Source organism: Antrostomus carolinensis, unplaced genomic scaffold (genome assembly GCF_000700745.2).
Source record: "Antrostomus carolinensis isolate BGI_N321 unplaced genomic scaffold, ASM70074v2 scaffold13434, whole genome shotgun sequence".
NCBI classification, from domain to species: domain Eukaryota; kingdom Metazoa; phylum Chordata; class Aves; order Caprimulgiformes; family Caprimulgidae; genus Antrostomus; species Antrostomus carolinensis.
In genome coordinates, this window is record NW_010308809.1 from 38,903 (window position 1) to 45,938 (window position 7,036).

At 41.2% G+C, this 7,036-nt stretch overlaps 1 protein-coding gene across 2 annotated transcripts in view; it reads right to left on the bottom strand.

Moving 5' to 3' along the window:
• MTMR2 (myotubularin related protein 2) overlaps positions 1-7,036 on the bottom strand; it is a 60,727-nt gene that overhangs the window by 33,383 nt on the left and 20,308 nt on the right. The window contains exon 1 of one of the 2 annotated variants that reach the window (XM_010165901.1): positions 1,604-1,908. The exons of the other annotated variant lie outside the window; for it this stretch is intronic. The gene's annotated coding sequence lies outside the window, so the exon portion shown is untranslated. Of the gene's footprint in view, positions 1-1,603; positions 1,909-7,036 lie in introns of those variants that run through there. 2 annotated transcript variants of the gene reach the window in all.

Consider the following 7,036-nt stretch of genomic DNA (forward strand, 5'->3'; position numbering starts at 1 on the left):
GGACTTTGTTGATTATTTTTGAATCATTAGGAATGCCACAGGAGAATGACTACGGGAAATAACAGCAGTATCTCTGCATGACTGAGGTACAAGGTCTTTTCTAAGGATTAAGACCAGATAGGTTGAAAAACCATGTTAGAGACATTCAGATCAGCAAGATATAAAGCATTTCCTCGAAATTAATATCTTATTCTTTTGGGATATTAGCAGTTCAAAGGGGAAAGACAAAACACCATAGACATGTGGATCATTTTAGAATAGTATACAAATTGAAATACACTATCCAAAGACCACATCAAGCCCATTCAGCTCCTGAGAAAGCCCTCAGCCAAAGAAGGTCTCATAGCTTGTTTAAAAAACAACACAAGAGGCATTTAAGTTATCAACAAAATGTTCTGATAACAGACCACCTATTACACTGCTCTAAAGACAATAATCACGTGCAGTGTGCACTGCAGCTGCCTTTCCTGACACAACTGAAACAACAAATCACAAACTGTGATCTCCACCTACCATATATATTTTGAGAAAGTATAAAAAGGCTTGAGAAATCACTTACCACTCTCTTGAAAATCTTTAAAAAGAAGTTGAAGATTAGTGTATTTAAACAAAACCAACACAGTCACCAGGGTAATATAAAGGGACTCCTCTGCAGGAGGAAGTAGCCACCACACAGTGTTTCTCTGGGACTTTCTGCTTTGTTTCTTCCACCATGTACTTCTCCACTCAGACTTGAGTGCCCAGTGATGAAGAACAGCCTCTCTGAGCTGGTGAATCTCCTGGGCCCTTGCTGCACAAGTACAAGGCAAGGCTTAGAAGCTCAAAGGAACACATTGTTGAGGGTCACTCGTTCAACCACGGCTGGCTTGTCTCTTCAAGTTTGTGTGGCTTGGTGAGACAATTCTCTCATTAGGCTCCAATAGAATTGACTCCACACAGCAACGCTCCCTGGCACAGAAGGTTGTAGACATTATCTATTCAGACAAGTCCAACATTTTTTTAATACAGAACCTTCTTCAGTGCCAAGGGTTCCACATATGTCTCAAATGACAACGGTTCTGTTCTCCACTGGCTGCTCAGAAACTCTGGGCAGCATATTAGCCTGACTATCCTTTCTTTATTTTTACTGTATTTTGTTTAGCAAACAACTTATATGGGGAAAATGAATTAAAATTTTCAAGGAAAGCATTAAGCTAATTAGGTGAAGTTTAAGTAGTAGCAGTAGTAAGTAAGTAGTAGTAGTTCAGTCTTAAATAGCAGAAAAACACTCTGACCAAAGAGAGTTATAAATTCCACCAACTAAACAAGCCACATAAATTTCACTTTGGAGTTTAGTGATATATAAGATAGGGATTCAAGATACAAGTAATTATATATTTACAAGGAGTAAACAATCACACAGAGGGGAACAAAAATGTTTCATTCAGTGCAAAAACACCTACAGAAAATCAAATCTTCGCAGGTACTGCATGCAGTCACAAATCCGTGTGCTCCTTTTAAATACCATGCTTGTTCATTCCTGCCTGATCTGTGCTTCAATCTAGAAACTATAACTATAGGGGGGACGGGGAGAAGGAGAGGGGGGAAAAAAGCCACCTCTTACCCAGTTTTAGTCAGCAAAAGGAGAATTCTTGCACTTTGTAGCTAGGAGAAATACGGCAGTCGATTAGGAAGAGCTGAAAATATTTTTGAGGAACACATGAGGGCCATTTGCTTATTCTTCTTAGTCTTCCATTCCTAATAGATGGCAATCATAAACACTTCCAGAGATTTCTTTCACTGTGCATTACTTCATATTCAAACATTCAGGTACCTCTCTCTACATAAGAAAAATTAGCAATGCTTGCTGTCTTTGCTCTCTTCTAACTAGATGAGCACTTAGGGGAGTATTATTTCCATGTAAAGGAGACAGAAAACTGACTGCATCTGGCTTTTTCCCCTGTCTAATTTGCATGAAATCAATACTTTGCAACTCAGAGGTTGGCTACTCTGTTCTTTTTCCTTGAAAGGGGGAGGTGCAGAAAAAGACTTTAGTGGGGAGAGGTACAGGGAGGGGACCAAGATTTTCTATCTTTTAGGACTTAAAAAGATTGCAATTCTCATGAAATAAATAACATTTACAGTCATGGAAACTGTAGTCCTAGAAAAACATGGCAATGCAAGGGCTAAGTTCCAGTCGCTCACAGGGCTGTCCTGGAATGACCACACTTATGAACAAGGGCATCATTCATTTCCAGAACCAGCCCTTTGTGCCTTTGTTCATCAACAGCTTAATGTTCTAAAGAAGAAAGGAAGCCCGTTTCCCAGAGACAAACATGCAACTCGTATGTTCAAAATCAGAATTTTGAGATAGTAAGTATATTTTTTTCCCATAAGACCTTCCAGCTTCTCCTCTGCTGCTCTTTAAGTCCCTCTACTTGATACCTTTAATAATGTAAAGCATTGCCCGTTCTTGGATTTAGCCCCAGTTTCATCCCTGTGTGTGAAGGGATCTGTGGAAAAGCTACATGCAGATCAGGTAAGGACTACTTCTGCCTATGCAGAATGGTTTGGGTTGGGAAGGGATTATTAAAGGTCATCTAGTCCAGCCTCCTGTACACTCATAAAAATGTGAGGTGCACCTCCATGTGAGAACCTAACTGAGCCCAAAGCGATGACACAGAGAAACACATATGGTCAAGTCTTCACACAGTGACAGTAAAAAGATGAACTGTTTATTTAATTTCACTGCTGTATCACCAGTTCACATCTAGCCACGCCTGTTGTGACCACAGGTCAATTATCTTCACCATCTGGTGGCTTGTGCATTGTGGTCTGTAATTTAATAGCAGTCACAGTCCAGTGCACTGGAAGGAAAGCTCACACCACAGAAGACATCTTTGCATTTGCTATGAACTAGTCTTCTTACAGACAGCCCCATGCAAAGAGTCAAGGGCCAGTCCAAAGCAGGAATACTTATCCCTGTGTATCATCAAGCGAGGGATGGAGCCGACTGGCAGGGCAGAGAGTCTTCAACTACCCTGGAGGTGCTTAGGTAGAATTTATTTCATGATTTAGTGCTTCCAAGATAGCATCATTCACTAACTGAAAAGTCTCTTAAAAATAAAACTAAAAAACATTGCTTAAATGAGTACTTAAAGTTTACAAAGTTATGCTGCTCTCTAAACCCAGCTCTTGTCGAACATGTGTTACACATAACCGAAGCCTGACACACTTCCTGCGCTGGCAGGGACAGAGCCGTGGAAAAGCTCGCTGAGGCTGGTTTCAGTGATTTACAGCAAAGGGTGGGGGGACAGGGGGGAAATCACATCTTTCTTCAATATGTTTTTCTACTAACAATATACATGTTCTACATAAAACTAGTCTAAGCCACTTTGCACTAAAGCTAGAATAAAGTAACACAAAGGTGGCAAAGTCAGTGACTGGCATTACTGTTAATCCTGCCCAACATCACCTGAGGGACGGGATTTACCTCAATTGTAGAGGTCAACATCTGGAGAAACTACCCTGAACTCTCTTTATAGTCAGAAGAGAAACACAGCAGGTTTTCAAATGAGACAAAACTGCACCATACTGGAGCACAGCTAAAGCTGGGATCCACTCTGAGAAATCAGTTGCTGACCTTCAAATAAAGTTCACAACATCCTGCAGCAAGGACTCCTCCAGCTGAGATACATGATGTTCTCACCTAGCATGGGCATTTCCTTAAAGCTGAGATAAATCCGATCATAAATGACCTATTTCTTCCCACTGACTACAAAGGAATTGTGGTTGCTAGCTTGAATACAGGCTTGCTCAAACAGATTTCATCCAGGAAAACTAAGGAGACAGCGATGGAATCCATTTACTGTCTTGGAAGGAGAAGACTCTTTCATTCACCTCTTGTCATGCACTAGTTATGTATCTTACAAAATAAACCACACAGGCTTGTCTACAGTCACCAACCATGCACACAATGGATAACAAATTAAGGTTACACAAACAACTCTGTTTCTTCCCTTTTCTAATCTTCCGGTACTGGGCATGCTATGATGATGTTCTTGCATCTCATGTATAAACCCACTGCAAATCCACCAATTCCTTGTATACTGACAGAGAAAATTACTCTGGTAGGAGCAAACCATCGTGGAGGATGGGACACATGCTTGTACAATATTTTGCTGGACCTCAGAGGAATATCAGGAATTGTAGATCTTAATGTTGTCCTCAAAGGGGAGAATGGTTTAGTGATCACAAACAGTAACACCAAGAACAACGATTTGAACCACTTTTCTGAAGGCTGCACAACTCAGCAGGTGAGACACGGGTCTGCTGTACTGGTTTTCTCTGTCTACAGAACGGAATAGAAGCAAGAAGCAACATAGTAAAGCCAAAACATGAGTTTCCATCCTCTGGCTCAGGCTTTTGCTGTATATAATCCAAAACCAAACACAATGGACCTTAACAAATTTTCAGGCAAAGGTACTGCTCTTAAGAGAAGCAGCAGCAGGCTCCCCTGGCTGTATTCACTGCTTCCCAACTGCAGATGGAGAGGATACAACCCTTTTATGACAGCTACTCCAAAGCTTTGAACGCAGTAAACTTCAGGCATTATCCTGTAATTCAATAGCTAACTCCAAATGGAAGTCCCTACTGATAAAAGCCAGGGTACTAGAAGAAGACTTGAGAGAAGTACTATAAAATGCACAGACATATCTGCCCAGAGGTACAGGAGAAAATACCACCTACAGGATTTAGGAGCAAGAGTCTCACTGTACTTTAATAACCACCAAGTTCCCAGATCTGTAAGAGATAATTAGGCAACTCAGTCCCTTTGGCAATGTTGGCTCTAAGGTGTTTTTAAAATCTCATCCCAAATTACAAAGTATCTACGAATTTCAGCTAATTTTTACTTCCAGCTACTTCTATTCAATTCTATTCTTGCCTGATCTACAACTTGGGTTAAAACATATGGCAGTGTATTTGCCAAAAATTACCTCAAAAAGTGCATTCCCTAAATCAATTCTAAACAGCTTCAGATTTGAGATCAGGAAGGGGGTGGAGGAGAGAGCCTAATAGTGCTTTGTTGTTTTTCTGTTGGGGTTTGGGTTTTTTTTCTTGAAGGCTAACTTCTTTCATGAAGCTAACTGAAGCAGCCAAAAGTTATTTAGAGTTAGTTTATGAAGTGAAAATTCTATAAATTGTAGTAGAAAGGTAATTTAATCTTAGTTCCAGATTTTGAAATGCTCAATATACATTAAAAAAAAAAAAAAATCCCTTCATAAAGGTTATTATTAAACACCTTGGGGAAAGATTTAGGAAAAATACTGCACATGGATTCAGTAGGAATCCCCAGTGGTTGTCTCATTTACCTCATTACACACATGCACGCACACACAGAGTGTTAATTGCACTGCAAAAGAAAACTGCAGGCACAGACTGCACAAAATGATGTGGGTCCTTCCTCTGGTTCCCTCCTCCTGATGGACGCCTACTATTCTTCTAAAAATTCCCCACAGAAAAAGAGAGTGCTAATTGTAGCTATCACAAAGTGTTTTTCCATCGTCACAGAAATTTAATTCCTAAATTTGAATTGATGCACACGCAGAGGTAAAGACCAAGTAGAGGTAGGAGTGATGATGGATCCACGTAACAATTCATCCTAGCAGGGAAAATTTACATCAAGAACATAATCCCATTATTGGCAGATCCACTTCAAAATCTTTAAAAGCTTATTTTCAGCCTCTTAAAGCCAACTGATGCAATACCTTCCTGCGAGAACACCCTGTAGCCCAGGCACTCGTCTCCCATACCACAGTTACCACAAAATGCATTAGTTCCCACTTCAGGGCTTATTCTCTTACATTTCTCCAGGAACAATGAGGGACTTCTTTCTGTCCTCAGAAGTAATAAGGTGCTTAGCTCAAACCTCAGTACCTGTTAAGACTTGGGAGTTCATGCTGCCTTGTGCCAATCAAAGCTGCGCAAGAGGCTCAGGCGTGTAAGGAAAGGGCTAGAACAGAGAACATGCTCATGCCACTGTATCGGTTAATGGTATGACCTCATCCGCAATATCAAAGGCGAGGCCACATCTCAGAAAGATCAAAGAAAATAGTAAGAGCAATCAGGACCTCGAAAAATCTCTCACAGAACTGACTTTAAAAAAGCAAACCAACTTGCAGAACTGTCAGATGACAGAGATGTTAATTTGGAGAAAACTGGACAAAGAATGATAAGCTCAGAGGGAGGACGTCTGTTCACCTTGACTCAAGACCTGAAAGAAAGTGGTGTTAGCCGATTACCACCCATCATAAATCTGCCATTTAGGAGCTAGAACTAGGCTCCAGGAGCAAGCCTAGGGAGCAACCAGTAATGCACTAGCACTGACAGCATTTGATTTGAGGACAGCTTATGGGACTGCAGTTGCACTGGCAAGACCAACACAAGAGGTTGTCCACGGGTAGAGGACAGATCTTCATCCCACCTCCCAGGCTTGTTCTCCAGCATCAAACGCTCTCAGGAAAGAAGAGAGAAATGGTTAATGCATTCATTCCTCTAGAGACAACTGCACTGCAGCAACTCATACCACCTCTGCAACAGCAAGCTTTAGTAGGACAATAGGAATGCATTTTCTCGAGGTCTGCTTACCACTGACAAGCAGTCACTCAAGCGTAAAGGGAAGAACCAGGCTTATGCCTACACACAACTGCACTGCAGCCACTCATACCACCTCTGCAACAGCAAGCTTTAGGTGAAGCACCTGTAAATTTCAGGTTTACACTGAATTCAGGCCCCACAGAGCTGATGCAGGTTAAGAGCAAGAAGCATTTTGCCAGCAGAGGGACGTGCTCACACTTGGCCTGCAGTGCCTTTATTCTAAGTAAGTAATCCTCTGCTTTACCATTGCTCCTTAAACACTATTCTAAAATAAAAGGGGAGCAACATTTGTTCCAACCATGGCAGAACTTTCATTTGCTTAGAAACAGACAAACAAAACAAAAAACAATAAACAAAGGAGGAGGGCAGGCTGTGAAGAAATCCCTCTGCCACTTACAGG